The sequence below is a fragment of the Leptonychotes weddellii genome, chromosome 2 (assembly GCF_054177405.1).
Source record: "Leptonychotes weddellii isolate Sample4059 chromosome 2, ASM5417740v2, whole genome shotgun sequence".
In the NCBI taxonomy this organism is placed as follows: domain Eukaryota; kingdom Metazoa; phylum Chordata; class Mammalia; order Carnivora; family Phocidae; genus Leptonychotes; species Leptonychotes weddellii.
Genome location: NC_138370.1, coordinates 140,053,070 through 140,072,948, shown reverse-complemented (window position 1 = coordinate 140,072,948; position 19,879 = coordinate 140,053,070).

Below are 19,879 nucleotides of genomic sequence, written 5' to 3'. Positions count from 1 at the left end.
CTCTGGGGCCACACAGGCTTTGACACTTGAGGTTGGTCAGCTTTTCGTTCTCAGCAAAGACTAAAGATTTATTTATTGGTGTTATGGCAATAAAGAAAATTGGAAAGGGGCTGGGGCTTCATTTTAGATATCATTTCCTTCATCTTTCCCAGGGGTTTACAACTAAACACGTGTCCAGATATGTTTATAGACTCTGATCTTGGTGTTCTTTGATGAGGAAAGGCAATTTGTAACAGTCAAATGGGCCTTTTCAACCTTATCGTATGAAACAAACAAAAAAATCAAATTGTTGGAAAGGAGCTGATGTAACAGAGGCTTTCATGTTCCTCATCTGTTTGCCAGCTTTTCCCCACCAGGGAATAAAGACAGCAGATTTGGGGACTATCAGAAGCTTGGGGGTTTTCCATTCTGAAAGGTGAAGTAGATGGATTTGATTTCACCTTCCTCTTCTGTGAGCATCTGGATCAGCACTGACTGAATGACTTCCAATCACTAAGTCCATTCTGGGATTAACAATAAACACACATACCTCCAAAACATTTTTTTGCATAGTCATGTAACCAAGGCAGCTCACTGTTTCAAACTGGAAATGGAGAGAAGTCACGGATAAAAAAAAGGACATATTAATTTAGCTTTACAAATGTGCCCTTTCCAAAGCCAGAATTACTCACTCACTGGTAGCTCCCAGTGTGGAGCCCTGGATCTGCTCAAACCCCATGGCTTCAGTGTCCTTTCCATTTTGTGTGGGACATTCCAGCTGAGTGACAGGATCCAACCCAGCAGAAATGTCCAGATGCAATTAAAATCTTGATCATCATCGGAAGGCAAACATAACTGCACCGTGTGAGGAAAATGGCCCATTTTTAGAGTGTCCCCAGGAAGTGACCTGTCCAGTTATCCACAGACAAAATGTCTTCATTTTTGGTGCGTTTGGAGGCAGGGATATGACATCTGAGAAACGCAAAATTGGAGAGGAACTTTTTCAGTATTCTGTGATGAAGAAGTCAGAACCTGAGCCAGCTTCCCCTCAGGCCTACTTCGCTCTGGCAAGACGGTCAGACTGAACGTGGATTTATTGTAACAGGAGGGAGAAAATGGCTTCTCTGAACCGCTACCGACTGGCTGCTTTCCTTTCCCTCCTCTCGGCACACTCCTCCCCGCCCCCCGACAAGTGGGGGAGGCAGTGAGGAGTCTAAAGCCCCGCACCCCAGAGGCTTTACATGCCCCTCCATGTTTGTTATCTCGGACTCAAACCTCTCTCCTGAGCTTCCCACCGCCTTCTCAGTGCCACGCGCAGGCCTCTCAGATCCACGTGTCCAAAGCCAACTCTTCACCCCTTCTTGTGCCTCCTCCTGCGTCCATCTCAGCAAACGCCCCTTTCTTCCCCCCAAGCGCCCCAGCCTGGGAGTCACCCTTACTCAGCCTGTCCTCCCTTCACATCCAATCCATGAGTGCGTTCTGTCAACACCGTGTCCAGAACTTCTATCAGCGGCCTCCTGTTCGCACTACCACGACTGCAGACCCTCCACGGGCTCTCCCCGGGGTTACTACAGGAATCTCCTAGCCGGCCTCCCTGTTTCCCTTCTCCCTCCAGTTTCTCTACCAAATCTACACTCCACATTCCAACCAGCCTAGACTTTGAAAAATGTAATTCAGATTATGCCATTAGCCTACCTACAGGCCTCAAGGCTTTTCAGTGCACTGAGGGGCAAATACAGAATCCTTACCCCGGCCAGCTAGGTTTGGCATCATTTGGTCCCTGCTCACCTCTCCAGTGTTACCTCAGTGACACTCATTCTTCGGCACACTCCAGCCATACTAGCTTGCTGTCAGTTTCTTGAACATTCCAAGATTTTCTCCATCTCACAGCTTTGCTGTTTCTGGACTGGCTAGTACTGACCTACAGTCTTCCCCTGCCACCCCGTCCCCCAAAATAATATCCACGCCAACTCCCTCTCTTCTTGCCTCCTCCTCATTCTTCATGTCTCAGCTCAAGTGTCCTTTCTTAGAGACACCCCCCAACGCACACACCATTTCCTTTGTAGTATATTATTTACCCTCCTATACCCACCCTTCCACCTACAACTCAGTTCCTTCCATGAAAGCAGGAACTGTGTCTAGTTGTTTGCAACTACATGTCCAGTTGAATGAAGGAATGAGTAATTGAAAAAGAAAATATTCTCTCCCTTAACTCTAGAGAACAAACAGAGGGTCACCCCAGGGGGGTGGGGGGAGGAATGGGTGAAATAGGGGATGAGGATTAAGAGGACACTTACCATGATGAGCACGGAGCAATGTCTAGAATTGTCACTATATACACCTGAAACTAATATAATAATACTGTATGTTAACTACACTGGAATTAAGATTAAAAACCTAATAAAAATATAATTAAAAATTTTTTTTGTTCTCAATTCAGATCACCTAAGGAAGAGTTTCTTAAATAGCTACCGAGGGGCCCTGGCTGTTCTTTTCGGAAGCAGATACAATTTTCCCTGTGTACAGACAACTAGCAAGTAACTGCGGTTTTAGAGACTCTAACCAGGCCCTCCCTTCCATGGAAACACTTCCTATTGCTTCTGGGACTGCTTTCCACAGCCCAGGGAAGCGGGCAGGGGACGTGGGGCGGCAGGCTGCTGTGGACCTAGGACTAATGTGTGCCTTGCTCCCCGTGTTAGATTTTGTAATTCATTCCCCATGAAAACAGAGGGCAGAGTGGAGATTGTTCTGTTACAGAAAGGTTTGGGGGCCAGCTTAGGAAAGCCAAATATCATTTCGATTTAGAACATAAGGGGGCGCCTGGAAATAAAGTGCTTCTGAAATTGGCCGCAAATTATCTTCTATTTTCGATGAAGCGGTACTGTAGAGATTCTTTTTTAAATGCTCATATTTTGGGGTGCCTGGGTGGCTCAGTGGGTTAAGCGTCTGCCTTCGGCTCAGGTCATGATCTCAGGGTCCTGGGGTCAAGCCCCGCATCGGGCTCCCTGCTCAGCGGGAAGCCTGCTTCTCCCTCCCCCTCTGCCTCTGCTTCTGTTCCCTCTCCCAAATCTCTCTCTCTCCCCCTAATAAATAAATAAAATCTTTTTTAAAAAAAGATTTACAACATCAGTTTATGGGGAAGAATGTGTTCCAAATACCAAACAAACAACAAAAAACCTCTCTCAGAACAAAAACTTTCTAAGTGCAAGTTGCCTGTTTTGTGTTTCATGTGAATTCAAATATATGGTGACTCATCACCGGCCACACCTTCCCTGACTTCTCATCTTAGGTCCTGGTGAGCATGCGTTGGACAACAATGGGAACGCCTATGAGATAGTTCATTCAGCCGGGGGTTGTATTTACTTGTGTTTAAGTAGAGCCAGGAAACATTTATGCCCCTGTCCATATTTCAGAAGGAATTTCCCATTCATTCCCCAGAAAGGAGCAATCAGGAGCCACACCTCCAGGTGCCTCCCCAGCTCGGGTCTTCCTCCCTCCCCAAGAGGAGGAGTAATGACCAACCTGATTGGTGAGACAGGAGAGCATGTCCTTCCCTGGGCCCCCTTATTCAAGGGGGTTGGGCTGCTGCATTGAAAGCAAGGCCTCTTTCCCTTTCTTGGGTTTTGCATGGTGAGACCTGGATGAATAGAGGGGCTGCCCATGCGGCATCCAGTTACCCTGTTTTAGGCAGGCCATATGGGGGTGCCAGGCCACCTGACACAGATCTCTGCTTTCCACCTTCCACTTTCTTCCCTCTCCCTGGTTGGAGGAGTGGGACCGCTGTGGCTGTCATTGTTCAGGGAAGGTGGCATGAAACTCTGCGCTGTTCTCAGTCTAGCTTCTCAGAAGCTAGATAATGATATTAAGATCTCTTTATTTCTGTCCTCAATGAGAAGGGGACACCCATTCCCACCCCCCCAGCATCAGCAATTTGTGTTTTGTTTGAATCTGTTCCTTTTATAAACAACTTTTCTATACCTGGGCATAAAATGCATGTGAAAATAAACCTCACACTGGAATTAGAAAGTGTATAAATCAGGCATTCTCCTTGTCTACGAAACCAGTCTTTCTACATCCTGGAATTTTCAACAAAACCTAGGCCAACTGCTTGAGGAATTTTACATTAAGTGGTTTTGCCCTTGAGTCAACCCAATTGAATGCACAGCCATGCATCCTATCTCCCTATCTAGAATCTCTCTTCGACACTTTTGCCATCCATAGAATAGTTTTGCAATGCTTTGCTCACCAATAGCAATCACATCATGGAAGGGAACAGGCCTTGAAGGATGTAGAGGGCTTGTTCAAAACCACAGTGAGTGTTGGAGCTGGGCAGATGGATCACATGTCCAGCTCCCAAACCTGCACACTATAAATTCCAAATTACTTGGCAATGGCTCTAGTTCTTCTCAACTGCTTCCCACGAAAGCTCAGTTTGCAATCTCTGGGAAAGGCTGTCTTTTCACATTTATACACATTAGGTGCCCCAGATTACTGTCTTTTTTTAAAAAAAAAGATTTTATTTATTTATTTGACAGAGAGAGACACAGTGAGAGAGGGAACACAAGCAGGGGGAGTGGGAGAGGGAGAAGCAGGCTTCCTGCCAAGCAGGGAGCCCAATGCGGGGCTCGATCCCAGGACCCTGGGATCATGACCTGAGCTGAAGGCAGATGCTTAACGACTGAGCCACCCAGGCGCCCCGAGATTACTGTCTTGAAGGGGACCTGGGGATAGAGGTTGGACTAAAAGCAGTCAGGATAAACAAAATGAGTTGTTACATCAAGAAAAATAAAATTTCATTTGCAGTGTCTCTGAGTTTTTAATCAGAGTAGGGAAAACACGTAAGTTCAGACTCTTCCCCTAAATCACAAATATTAGAAGTATTTGAATATTGCAAATATTCTGAGCAATCTGCTTATGATCCCCAGGGATTAGGAAGATGTCATCTTTACATATATATTTCTTCATTTGATGCTTTTTTTGAAATTAGAGATATTTCCCTTTGAGGTGAAACTATCTCTTTCAGGGCTCTGAAATGCCACGAGACTAAATATTATACAATCTGGGACTGTCAGGAAGAAGAGAACCAAACTGTCATGATTAGGCACAGACTCCAGTCTCCTCAAGGATTTTGTTTCCAGCCCTGAGGATCCTGTCAACACTTAATAAATAAATGAAAATAGCAATAATAAATATTATGAGTGGAAATAACAACGTGAGGTGCACTCTGATTTCTTACAATCCAGGAAGAAATTTGTGGAGTTATCTCAGACTTTGGGAAAAATCCCAGGATTCGGTGACACTTACCTCTATTTTCAGGGGACAAAAGCCTTTAGATTCCATATTTTGAAAAGGCCCGGTTGGGTGCACTGACTAATTGATTGGGGTGTTTGATTTTTAAAACCACACTGCAAATGAGAAAGCAATTGGAAAACCTATAGGAGCATTTGTTTTTAAATGTGGCGTTCTCTAAACTGGTTCAGACAGCTGGACCCCATTTTGTGTTTGTTTTTTCAAACAGATTCTCAGTGTTCTAAACTAGATCCATCTGTACGTACTAATTGCATTCCACCGACTAGGTTGGATGTTGTCTTTTTGGGAAAATCTCATTTAAAAGGAACACGGATGCTGAAATCTCATTGTAGTTGCTTTATTACTGGAGTCTCCATGCTCTGCTTTGTCAGAGAGCATTCATCTCGGTACACCAAGCCTGTGCTCATGTCTGGGGTCATGCTGTGCAGCAACCAGACCTTAAGTGTCCAGAGCAATCATGCCAGATGGCTTCTGAGTGCTCTCAAATGGATTGGTGCCTCCTTCTTCACCCTAGTTGCTCATTATACATGTGCACATAAAAATGCTTTGAAATACCAAGATAAACTCTTTTTTGATTAAAAAATTACAGAAGTCAACATTCTGTGTGAAAAAACTCAAACAACTACAAAGAAAACAGGGCCTCGAGTAAAACGTGCTAAGTCCACCTGCCCTTTGGCTCTCATCATCAACAGTGTGCGCGTGCACACACACACACACACACGACACCCTTATTCCCAGTCTCAAGGAATAATCAAATGATATATAGACATAGAGATAGATCCGTGTGCGTGTGTGTGTGTGTGTGTACATTCAGGTCATAAATTATTTGCATCTCTTATTCATTATCTAATATTACATAACAAATCACTAAAACTTAGTGGCTTAAAATAACATGAATCATTTCTTCTCTCTCAGTTTCTATGGATCAGGAAAGAGGGAACGGCTTAACTGAGTGGTTCTGGGTTCTGGGGGGCTTGAGGGCTGTCATGAAGTGCAGCCAGAGATTGGCTGGGGCTGCAGTCACTTGAAGATCTGTCTGGGGCTGGAGGGTCTGCTCTCAAGGTCGCTCACTCTTCCAGTGACATATTGACACCAGCTCTTGGCAGGAGGCCTCGGTCCCTCTTCATAAGGGCCTCTCCACAGGCTGCTTGGATTTCCTCAAGGAATGGCACCACACTTTCCCCACAGGGAGCGGTCCAGGAGACAGGGAAGAAGACGTCATGCCGGTTACAACCTAGCCTCCGAAGTCACACACCGCCACACACTGGAGTGCAGCCCAGGCTCAAAATGGACTACACACAGACATGAACCCCAGGAAGTGAACATGATGGGGGGGCATTTTGGAGGATGTTTATGAGCCAGCAACTCCCATTAAGAGGTGGAGTCTATCCCCCCACTCCTTGATTCTCATCTAGCATCACAATTTGTTTCGACCAATGGAAATTGAGAGAAATGAGCTTGTGGGGATCCTGAGCCAAAGCTGCACGATTTGCCTTTTCGGCTGTCACCCTCTTGGAATGCCATTGCTGTGTGAACAGCCTGCACTAACCCTCCTTGAGGATGAGGGGACAGCACCCAGCTGGCCCCGGCACCCTTGTTTCAGTCTCAGATGTATGAGCCCAGCCAACACGGCGTATAACCAAGGCAAGCCGTCCCAGCGGAGCCCAGCCCAAATTGCCAAACCTAATCATGAATAAAAAAATGAGTGTCATTTGAAGGCACTAAAGCTTTTGGGATGGTTTGTTACACAGCAATAGGAAACGGATACAACAGGATAAACAAGTCTATATTTTCTTGTTTGTGAACTCAAGAATATATTATAAACATCCATTCATCTAAGTAGGTACAGAGCTTCCTCATGTTTTAAAAACTGTTCCAGTAGGAAATTGCATGATATAGAAATGCCATCATGATTTAACATACTATTAGTGGACATTCAGGTTGTTGACAACATTTTTGCAAATGCCTACAATGCTTTATGAACTTTATTTATTGCTTACATTCATGGAAATGGAATTGCTGGGTCAAGGGAATTATGTGCTTAAATATTTGATGGGCCACACTGTACTTCAGAATGGTTGTGCCAATTTCCATCCCACTAACAGTGTATCAAATTTTAAAGGAAAGTCCTGATAGCTAGTTTATGCTCTCTTTCTAAAGTTGCTTAAGTTCAAAGCCAGGGGATTAGGAAACAGAGCTGAGGTAAGGTACACGACTGTGTGGAACTTGTACTTTCTCTCATGCTGTACTGAGAACAGACCAAGGAACACAATGTGAAAATTCCAAAGGTATGTTAGAGAGAAGTAGATGGACTCTTGGCAGCAGCTGGCTCCTCCCACAGGGCCCAAAGATACTTTTTCTATCTCTGAAAGCTTTTTTGGAAATAAATTAAATACAGAAGGCTGCCAACTAAAGGCTTTTAAAAAAATTATGACAATAATAGGCATTAAATCTATTAAGTACTAAAGATAACAATAGTGATTAGAGTCCTATAAAAGTTTAACATTCACGTAACTTAAATCCAACTTGTCAGTCAAATTTTTAGACATAGCTTTTGGATGAAACCCAGGTTCCAGGAGATTCTCTGTGATTCTAAATGCACAATTAATGATGCTTAACATACAGCATGTGACCGATACTATTAAAAGGGATTTACATATATTGTTGCATTTAATTCACGGAGAAGAGGAAGAAACTAGGGCACTGAATAAGTAACTTATTCAAGTTTATGGTAGTAATAAGTAGAGAAGATGGCATTCTAATCAGTTTGATTCCAGAGGCTCTGATATGTCAACTTCTGCATGGTAGACCTGTTAACTGCCTATTACTACCATTCCTCCTTCCTGGAAGAAGCTGGAGATGTGTTCCCTTCCCAGCTTCCCTTGCAGCTAGAACACATTACCAAATATTGGCCAATGGGACCTTAGGAAAAGTCAGCTGGGAGACTTCTGGGGAAGAATTTCCCCCCTAATAAAAGAAGATGTATGGAAAGTAACCTCTCTCCCCCCACCACCTCTGTCCCAGATTTTGTGGGGTGTAAATCTGTTTCCTATAAATGTATTGCCTAAATGTGTGGTATAAATGTAGCAGCCTTTTGTACTGAAGCTGCCACCCTTGAAGATGGCAAAGTAGAGAGATGAAAAGAGCCTGTATCCTTGATGATGCTGTCGGTCTGTTGATCCAACCCTGGCCTTGTCTGCCTACCTCTCAAATTCTCGTTTTGTGAGATTGCTAAATTCTTCTTTGCTTAAAACCACTTTTAATGGAAATATTCTGTTACTTGTAGCTGAAAGCAATGCAACTAAAACATTACTATGTTACACCGCCTCTCAGAGAATTTAATTAATTGTAAGCTGAGTATGTTGAAATTATATTTTAAACAGTATCGAGAAATCCTAAAAGAAGAATCCAGAGGGGCACCTGGGTGGCTCAGTCATTGGGCATCTGCCTTCGGTTCAGGTCATGATCCCAGGGTACTGGGATCGAGCCCCGCATCGGGCTCCCTGCTCGGTGGGAAGCCTGCTTCTCTCTCTCCCACTCCTCCTGCTTGTGATCCCTCTCTCACTGTGTCTCTCTTTGTCAAATAAATAAATAAAATCTTTTTTTTAAAAAAAAAAGAAGAATCCAGAGCACTAGTTCCATATATAATAATCAAACTCCTGCTTGATTCTACTCTTTTAGCAAACCCAGTTTTTAATAACCTTTCAGAAGGTTATTAATAACAAGTTTCATCCTTTTTAAATGACTCATATTAAAGGAAAAATACAAAAGCTAATTCATCTTTGAAGTAATGGAAACCCTGGTTTTAAAAAGTGCTCTCCAACTTCACTGGCTGTGCGAAGGCCTAGTACTAATTGTTGAAATAAGGGAGAATTAGAAATATGAATTGGAAGTGCTCCCCACTTGGACCCACTGTGGGCCCAAAACCTTATATTCTGCCCTGCCCGTTTACCATGACTAGTTTTCAAAAATGTATATAATCATTCACCAAGAAATGGTCATCTCTCTACTTTGAAAGTTGGAAAATTCAAAAGGCTCTGACTTCTGCATATCTTCACTGGAAAACAGGATCCTCATTCTCTGATGTTCCAAGAAAGGATATAATTCAAGGAAATGAAATCTTTTTGAAAGCAGTTTTGGTGAGGAACAAAAAAAGTTTTTGCTCCAGATTATACTGCCCTACACAGTAACCTCACTGAGGGCAAAATAGTAGGGGCCAATTTCACCCTGCCAGGTAAGCCTCCAACACCTGCTGAGGGGACTGCTGTTGGCAGTGGGGGAGGGGGAAGTTTGGAAAGGATAGTGGTGGAGGGAGAGGAGGTGTACCTGTGGCTGCCCTGAAACTCACTGCAGACAAATGAGCTGTAGTTAGTCCTGCTAACTCCCCACTTCTCAGTTTCTCCTCAGGAAGAGAGGCCAATGAGAACCATGGAAGAACTGTTCCCTGAACCAATATGGAAAAGTCGAGCTCTGTGGCATAAGGGATGGACTGTGGTGGCCATAGAGGGCATGTCACTGACTGCATTGTTTCCTCCCCCAAATTCACATGTTGAAGCCTTAACCTTCAGTACCTGCATATTTGGAGACAGGATCTTTACAGAGGCAACCAAGTTAAAATGAGGTCATTATCCAATATGGGCTCTAATCCAATAAGACCAGTGTCCTTATTAAAAGGGGAAATGTGAGGGGCTCCTGGGTGGCTCAGATGGTTAAGCGTCTGCCTTCGGCTCAGGTCATGATCCCAGGGTCCTGGGATCGAGCCCCGCATCGGGCTCCCTGCTCAGTGGGAAGCCTGCTTCTCCCTCTCCCACTCCCTCTGCTTGTGTTCCTTCTCTCGCTGTGTCTCTCTCTGTTAAATAAATAAATAAAATCTTTAAAAAAAAATAAATAAATAAAAGGGGAAATGTGGACACAGACACATACAGAAGAAAGACGATGTGAGAAATTGGAGAAGAAGGCCATTATACCAAGGAAAAAGGCCTGCAATGGATCCTACCCTCATGACTCAGAAGAAACCAAGCCTGCTGACACCTTGATCTTGAACTTCTAGCCTCCAGAACGAGTAGGAAATAAATTCCTTTTGTGTAAGCCAACCAGGCTATGGTATTTGTTACAGCGGCCCTAGCAGACTAATACAATGCACCACCCAGATCTCCCTCAAGAGAAGCTGCCATGGGGAGCATCACTGACTGACAGCCTCCTGCTGCCATATCAGAGACACTGAGGCAGTCAGACCTTGGCCAGGCTCCCTGGGGCTACTCCCTCCTGATGACTGAGTGCAGCGGGTAGGGGGAGGGGGGAGGTAATAGAGCTGAGTTATTCCAGGCCATTGTGGGCTCTTCTGAGGGGTTGTCTTCATGCAAAGACTCCCCATTGACCCGGCAGAGATGTTCTCAAAGCTGCACTGCAGGATAAAGCTCTTACTACCCAATCCTCCTTCTCTGCTTCTCTGCTTTCACAGGTTTTCCACTATAATCCTGCTATCTGAGGCTTTTCCACCTTCCCCAGCAACCTCCCCCTTTCTTCTCTCTTTATGTATATGGCATATTTTATACATATAATATAGGCATACTCTCTATCTATCTATCTATTCTCTACCATCAAAGTCTTTTTACTGATAAATAAATCTAAGTTTCCCAGCTAATGTGTATGGAACATTATAATTCATCCAAAGCTAAATGCAAATGGAAGTCGATACATAGTTGAGAAAACATTTCAAAACATTTTTTCTGAGCTTAATGACACCATGTATTTCCTTTAAATAAAAAAAAAAAAGGTAGACCATTGCAATGTCTATTGACCATAGTGATTAAAAAAAAAAAATCAGCATTTCAGTGATTGTGACTTCTAAATAAAACCAAGAGTTAGTCTTTGAATGCAGGCAAGGTCACCAGACAAAGCAAAGAACTCAAATCTCTGCCCTCCAGCATTTGAGGATGAGGAAAGGGAAAGTTCCCAGTTAGCCTTGTGCTAATTTTAGAATCGCAGAGCTCAGGACATAAGCCAACCAAAGTCACGCAAACATTGTGGGTAAACAGTGCCACGCCAGCCACTTTGGACCAGGCCAAACATATGGCAGGTGAAAGCGGTAACATTTCCTCCCAAACATTTGTTTATTATTCTTTACAATCTTTGTTCTTAGAGAAGAAAAATGAGATTGGCTAGAATTTTGGATCCATGTGTTTTTTTGCTTGCTTATTGATTTTTAAGTCTCTTCATTAGTTTTCTCACATTAAAAATTAAAGCATCCTCAGCAAAGAAAAAAATCTCAACAACCCAGAAGTGGATAAAGGAACAAGTGAAAGCCTCTTGGCCTTTCCTTCCCACCTCTGCCTTCCCCTTCTGCCTGTGGCCCTTCTGCCTCACTGGTAGAGGGATAGTCCCCTCCACCCCTGGCTTAGGCTCACTGTTAGTCATTTGGTATGTATCCTTCTGAACTTTTTTCTGTGCACATGAACAGAAAATAAACTATTTTAAAAGAAAATCCCCCGCCACATGTTCTTGAGGTGACTAATACGTCCGTTCCCATTCTCGAACATCTCAGAAAGATGAAAGGTAGCAGATGGTCCTGTGTTCAGGACTCCCTGTTTGTGTCCATGTATTCTCCGGAGACTTCCATACCTAATTTAATTAACTGAAATTTACATAGCCACATATGGCTGGTAGCTACCATATCAGACTGCACAGGTCTACAGAAAGTAATCTTTCTCCAAAGAAGATCCAGTTCCCCAAAATGGAAGGAATCTGACTCATGTCTCCCTGCTCCCTCTCCCTGGGCTCCTTTTCAGTGATCCAACACTGATCCATTGATAACTTGGGCTCTGAAAACTATAACCTTTAGATACAGGTGATAAATTTTAGAACTGCCACACTCATTGGAAATGAGAATAGACAGGGAGAATTGGGTTGTTCACCAGTTGCTGTTTCCCTTTTGGAATAAAGTAAAATATGAATTCTCCATAATCATAGATTGGGAACTCAATGGAGTCGATTTCTATGCCTTTATGAGGACAATCACATACACAAATCTTGTTAGATGTTCACATATTAATTGCTAAGAGGCCTCCAAAGAAGGAAATCCCCAGCCTGCCTCAGTACCCCAGGCCAACATTTAATTGGCCTCACTCTAAAATACTCAGGGGGGCATTTTGACTCTTGTCTACTTTGATTCTTGTCTGCTTCCTGGTATTCACTGTGGAATAGTCATCATTTTTCTTCTTGGATTCCAATTTAAAAAAACTTCACTCAATTTTCCTATTTGTTTTGTAAGCTTCTCGTACTAGATCCTGGGTAATCGTAGTAAGTTGTAAACAGCAACCTTTGCCCTAAGAGGCAGTGAGCAAATAGCTGGAAAGTTTGAGGTGATGCTTCATGGAGACATGTGATATCACACAGCCTGTTCTTGGAACCAGAAAGGGTATGATCTGTGACTGGTATAACACAGATGCACTCTCCCATTCAAAACTGGGTATGCATCTTATTTTCTTCTGTCTTCTCAACTTGTTTGTGTAGCCAGAGGATACTATTTTGCACATTGGGTCATTTTGAAACTTCCAAGCATTCTTGCGGCTGCAATCATATTTGGAGTTAATGCATACATGCGCTAGTTTCTTTGTTTCCCAAATGACAGTGAAAAGTGAAAAAAAAAATCTCATTTTTTTCTGATTAAAAACTAATTTTAGTTATTTTTTAAAATACAGAAAGTAGAAAGAAGAAATAAAAATCACCTAACCCTTCCACTCAAAGATCACAACTAGTAAATTTTTTGGTATTATTTCAGACATTTTCCCCTGCAAGTATACACAAATATATTACTCCATTCTAAGGCCAGCAGGTTCTGGAAGGCTGTGATGGCAAAACCCATTTTCATCAGGAAAGCAATCAGAAGATGGTACAAAATGTTGCATTTCCCCTGAAATCCCATATCAGGCCAAACAGCCATCTAGGTGGGCACCTGGCCCTGAGCACCATCTCTGATCTGCCTCTCCCTTCTCCCCCTCCCCATACAATCCCCACAGTCTTTCCTAGCCCCTGCTTGCTCCCAGAGGAACCAGCTACATTCTGGAGGTTCAGTGCCTTGTCCTGCCTCAACCCTAAAGAGGAAGGAGCATAGGCCTCCATGCTGCACAGAGAGATCAGCTGTGAGGGCCAGCACTCTCCACCAAGTTCATCTTATCCACCTAAATGCCCCTGCCTCCCACACTTAGACCATTCTGCTTTGGAAAGCTCTACAAAGAAGGGAGCATAACTTAGCCTAGTACTTTGAGGACAAGAAGAGGCATCAATAAAACATAATTCCATCACAATCCTTTGACAATGAGGCCAGATTCCTGCCCTGGGTTGTCCTCTTTAAGCCTAGATGTTTTCAACTGTCAAATAGGGACGGTGATATCTACCTCACAACCCTGTTGGGAAGATAAAATGAGCTACATGGAGAAGTTTAAATAAGGACAACAGGAAGAGAGAGCCCCAGATAGCTGGCTGATTGTTCTCCAAGAGTCCCTGCAAAGTAGCAGCATCCTCATGTTCCAGGACCTGACCTTTATAGGTCCAGAATTTGGATGATTAGCTCATCCATATAGGTCCCTGGGGTGGGGGGAGCTGTTGTGCACAATTTAATTATTTATTTAAAATGTTTTTGGTGGAATTCCCACGGAATAATCTTACTAAGTCCTTTGAGGGATGATACAATTTGCATAACATTCTGAACACGCGATGCGTGGCTCAGAGGAGGCGCCATATTAGTCCATCTTTATGATGGTTTATGAAGTTCCCTTCATCTTTCCAATCAAAGCATAAATTCTAATGAGAAGAGAAAATGGGAAGATTTTGGTAGGTTATTCTTCCAAACAGCCTCATGACCCCGGGGGCCAGTTGTTCATTATCTGGACCTCGGTTTCCTCATTTGGAAAATGAGTGGTTATCTGTAAGGTGATTTCCAGGCTTTGGAGTCAGTTCTGTCTATATTCTACAGGATCTAGAATGCCATGAGGCAAAGACAGCACTCAGTAAATAATTGTTGACTGAAATGGGGCCAAGGTAACAAGATGCACTTTTTAAAAGCTGTTCTCCCGCGAGTGCCAGAACGAAGTGTTCCCAGAGGGTGTGGAAGAGTAAGAGACTAATGGAAGGTTTTTGGGAAACCTTCAAGCAACAGGGGAGAGTCCCCCAAACAAAACTTGGCTAGATTACCATAGGAGAAATTGCAGGAAATTGCACAATTTTGGAGGAACCAGATTAAAAATGCTAACGGAAGGAGACATTCCACTTTCAAAAGACATGAAGCAGGAGGCAAGATCCATTTGTTGCTCAGAGCAAATTCATGTAGGAAGTCAAATGGCTCTAAATGTCCTCTCCCCCACAAGAGGTCTGCTCTTATTAGAGATATTTAAAAATAAGACAACATTATCACTCCCACCAGCAGAGAAAGGGCTCTCATGTTCCCATTGAAGTTCTATTCCTTGACCCTGCATTTTCCCTTAATTGCCCTAGTTGCGTCACCCCTCCCCCCTCCCATTTTATCTCCTTGTCCCTGAAGGGAAAGGGCTCTTTTGATATAACAATGCATCCAAGTCTCCAGTGGATGCCGTAAAGAAGCTTTCAGCTATAAAGGTGCACTGGGCTCCTCCCAGATTGCACTGAGGGGAATAAATTCTCTGGAGGGGAAACCGAGAGCTACAAAAGGGAAGTGGTTGGAGAGAGAAGGCACAACCAAATGGAGATACTTATATGATTATACTAGGCAACAGGACATTTCCAACAGTGGCTGAGACTGCTAGTTGTCTCCTAACATCTATTCTCCCCTTCAGAATAGAAATTTAAGCCAGGCACATGGAAGTTCCGTTAAAGAATTGATTTCCCAGCCTGCTTTGCAGTTAGGTGTGGCCATGTGACCAGGATCTGGCCAGCGGAATTTGAGTGGAAGTGATGTGTATAGATTTCTCCCCACGTCTCAAAGGGAAGAATTGTGTCCTCCCTTTTTTTTCCTCCACCCTTTGGCTAGAATATGGATATTAAGGTGTGAGCTAGAGCAGCTATCTTGGGTCATGTTATGGACTGAATTCTGTCCTCCTCAAATTCATATGTTGAAGCCTTAATTCCCAATGTGACTGTGTTTGAAGATAGGGCCTTTAAGGAGGCAATTAAGGTTAGGTGAGGTCATAGGGTGGGGCCCTAATCCAACAGGACTGGTGTCCTTATAAGAAGAGACACCAAGGGCAGGCATACACTGAGAAACGTTTATGTGAGGACACAGTGAGAAGGCAGTTATCTGCAACTCAGGAAGAGGGTCCTCACTAGAAACCAACATTGCTGGCACCTTAATCTTGGACTTCCAGCTTCCAAAACTGTAAGAAAATAAATTTCTGTTGTTTGAGTCCCCCAGTCTGTGATATTTTGTGATGGCAGCCCTAGCAGACTACTACAGGTCATGAGACAAAAGTCATGTGTTGAGGGTGACAGAACAATAAGATTCAAAGGAGCCAGGTTCATGGTGGTTGCAAAGTTGTCATACCAGCCCTGGATCACCTTCCTGAGCCTCTGTATGAGAGAGCACAAACTTCTATGAAATCACTGTAATTTGGGGGTCTTTGTTAAAGCATTAAAGTTTGTTCCCAAACTAATATAGCAACCCTCTTAGGAAAAGAAGGATTAATGGTCCAAGAGAAACATTCCCATGTTGTGTTTGTAATTAGTTATAATGTCTAACTTAACTGTATGGTAATGACAGTTAATAAGAGATTCATAGTGAAGAAAATCATTCTCAGATGTATTCTTTTGTCTCACAACCTGATTAAAATCTCTAACTGAGTATTTTTTAAAAGATTTATTTATTTATTTGAGAAAGAGAGAGAGAATGAGCAGGGGCAGAGGGAGAGGGAGAGAATCTCAAGCAGACTCCTTGTTGAGCTTGGAGCCTGACGCAGGGCTCACTCTCATGACCCTGAGATCATGACCTGAGCTGAAATCAAGAGTTGGATGCTTAACCAACTGAGCCACCCAAGTGCCCCCTTAACTGAATATTGATTGAAAACAATTATTTGCACCAAGATGATCTCTACTAAATGTATGTTCTGCAAACTGCTAATCCTACGGGGATGCTCTGGTACTTCTTTGTAGCTACCCTGCTCTGCCATTTTCCATTAGATACAAAAGGAGTGGCACTGGGGATTCAGGAGAAGGACAGGTACTCATTGTGTCTGTGATACTTCTCACTTGTAGTAGTCTCATGTACCCTCAAAGAAGGTGCAGAGAGATGAAGCAGAGAAATAAAAGCAGAGATGAAGCAGAGAGATGAAAATTATATTCTGCCAATGGCTGCCATCAGAAATGTCAGAACAAGAATTTATTATTATGGAAATGGTTTTACGGTGAACTTAAATTTATTATACTGGTTGGTTATTATTTTTAAAGAGCTCAGAGCTTAAATCAGTTCCTCTCTTTGATTAGACTGTGCATTCACAGGCTTTAAAACTTATCCCTTAGAATTTCTTAAAAGCAACAAAGTTAATATTCTTGAAATAACTTTGCAAAGCAGATAGAAGGGATATGTTGAGATCATTTGTTTTGGTATATGGAAACCTCTCCTATATCATGATTCTGAAGACTGCCTTGACGGCCTGTGAACTATTTATACAGTGCACATGTGTGTATATACAATACACTTACAGACTCCGTATGCTCTCTGTCTTCTACCTCTCAAAAGTCCTCTTCAGAATTGAGGCTACCTCTGCATTTGCTTATTTCCTCCTACATTTGCTATTTCTCTGTATCTGGCCTGGTTTCTTTCTTCTCAGTTTACAATAACCATCCCACCCGCTAAGGATAGAAGGACAGCCTCCCCACCCCCCCACCACCACTGTTGATAACAGCACTCTTAAAATTGTTAATACTGCTCTTAAAATGGATGGCAATGTCTTTGCCGAGTATGTTAAGGATTCATGAAGTCAAGTATAAACTTTCAATTTGTCAATCTTGTAGTGTGGGAACCTGACCTCTGAAATAACAGGCCAGCTCCTATCGTTCCATCTCAAAAAAGTTCCCTTTCTCCAGCTTTAAAAAAAAAAAAAAATACAGTTATTGAGCATCTATTATGTGCCAGATGTCATATTAGCTTCTTCTGTGTACACTGTCTCAGTGAATACTCATAGAGAGATATTGATTGATATTGTCTGTATAATATCACATATTCTTTTCTTATCTGCTAAAAGAACCTGGATTTTGTTTGCAAAGGAAATAGACCCAGACAAAACTTGCTTTCCCGCATTCCCTGGCTGCTGGAGGTGACCCTGTGACTAGCTGACCAATGACATAAGTACACTGAGGAGGAGAGGTGGTTCTGGAACTGCAACACAGAGACAGCTGGCATTACCCCACCATCATCCATCTTCTTTCTGCCTGAAACTCAGATGTGATGGCTGGAGTTGTGGCAACTATATTGCAATGGTGAAGATGTCAGCCCTAACAGTACTGAGTGGCTGAACCTATGTGAGCAACTGTCAACTTCCAGATTTCGTGTTATATGCAAAAAAACCAAACAACTCCTTGTCTAAGCCACTGCAGGAAGTCTTTAGTTGTTTGCAGTGATGGAATCCTAACTGACACAGCTTACAATGATACTTAAATTGGTTTTAATTCTGTCGTCTTTTTTCCTTTCTTCATTGTGACTGTATTTTCAGTCCATTTGTTTTTCCTCCCAGCTATTTATCCTGATCCTTTTCCCATCCAGGGTTTCTGCTTGCCTTTATTTCCTTTTTGGCTTTTTTCCTCCACTGCTGTTTCTTCCTGGAGTGGTAAGGCCTATCTGCTATACGATGAGGTGTGATTCAGTCCAGGAAAAAAAGTGATGTGGCTTTGGTATCACTGTGACTATCCTTATTTACGTAACCCTAACCTACACATACACGCACGTACACACACACACACACACACACACACACAGAGACCCCTGAAAGCTTGTGAGAAAAAAAGTTTTCCTTAGGTCTTAGGTATCCTGTAAAGAGTAGTGATTTTTATGGCCCTGTAAGTCCCTTTGCATTGTTGCTGCTGATTGCCTACATCATAATCATTTCCTCATTCTTCCTTGCTAGCATAACCTTGATATTTTTCAGTTTACAGGAAGGGCTATTCATGCTTATAGAATATAGACACCCTCCTCACCTCCGGGCCACCAATCACAAGGAATGACCTGAAACTGTTCGAAGAATCATCCCAATTCCATTCCTCCTTGCCTGTGAATGGTAAATTCCCATCTGTTCATGCACACAGTCCAGGTTTTTCATTAGTGTCTTTAACATATTAATCATAATCATAAGCATGTTAAAGGTACTTTGTGGTATTTCAGCATCTCTGAGCTGGTTCTGTTGATTCCTTTATCTCTCCACAGTGAGTCTCATAGAAATAGAGAACAGATTGGTTGCCAGAGGCTGGGGGTAAAGGAGTGGGAGAAGTAGGTGAAGGTGGTCAAAAAGTACAAACTTGCAGTTATAAGACTAATAAGGTCTGAGGATATGATGTACAGAATGGTGATTATAGTTAATAATACTGTCTTTATATTTGAAAGTTGCTAAGAGGATAAATCTTAAAAGTTCTCATCAGAAGAAAAAAAATCTTTGAAGGATAGATGTTAACTAAACTATGTGGTAGTCATTTCATAACCTATACATTATCAAATCATTATGTTGTATCCTTTATATTTATACAATGTTATATGTCAATTGTATCTCAATAAAACTGGCAAAACGTAATTTTAAAAAAACAATGGGTCTCTTTTTTTCCCCTTGATTTTTTGTGTCTTGTTATTTTTCAGAGACTACCAGGCATTGTGCCTGAAGAACAGTAGAGACTGAGGTAAATGATACTCACTCCCAGAAACGGGCATGCCTCTTCTGTGTGGTCAGTAGTGTGGGGGAACTGAGTCAATGTACTCAGTAGCCGAGCTAGGTTTAGTTTCAAAACTGCTCTCATTCCCTTCAGTGCACTTACAGACTTCACATTCCTCTGATGGTATGCTATCTACATTTTGCTTAGTGGAGGGCCTTGAATTCTAGAATAATTGTGTCTGTGTTTCTGCTCCACCTTCAGATTTCAGCTGTCCCTGCATGCCAACACCACCAAGGGCTCTCCTTCCCTGTTCTTGTTCCTCCTCCCGTAGTAGACTATTGGTGCTTGGTGCTTGGTGCTAGGCTCCTGATTGGGGAGCAGGAGGAGCTTCTCAGTTCTCCTGGTCCAGCCTCAGTTGTAGGCAGGGACTGTGCACTTAACCTTAGACGTAGGGCCTTTCGGTTTCCTGCTCTTCTTCCTCCCCCCACCCCACACGGCCGGAAATGGTGTGACTGGTCGGGCAGGAGAACTGTTTCTGTCCCTGTTGCAGCACGAGCAGAACTCTGCTTTGTATTGGTGCAAGATGTGGGTGCCAAGAGGTTTTCTTGCTCCTCCTCCAGGGCAGATGGTTTTTGCCTCTATCCTTCCTCCAGAATAAATGGATTTTTCCTGGTTCCTTTAGTGGGGGGGCTGCAGGGCAGGCAGGAAGGAGGCTTTTATACCCCCCCATCCAAAGTCAGAGGGGTTTTCTTTCTACCTGTCTCCCAGG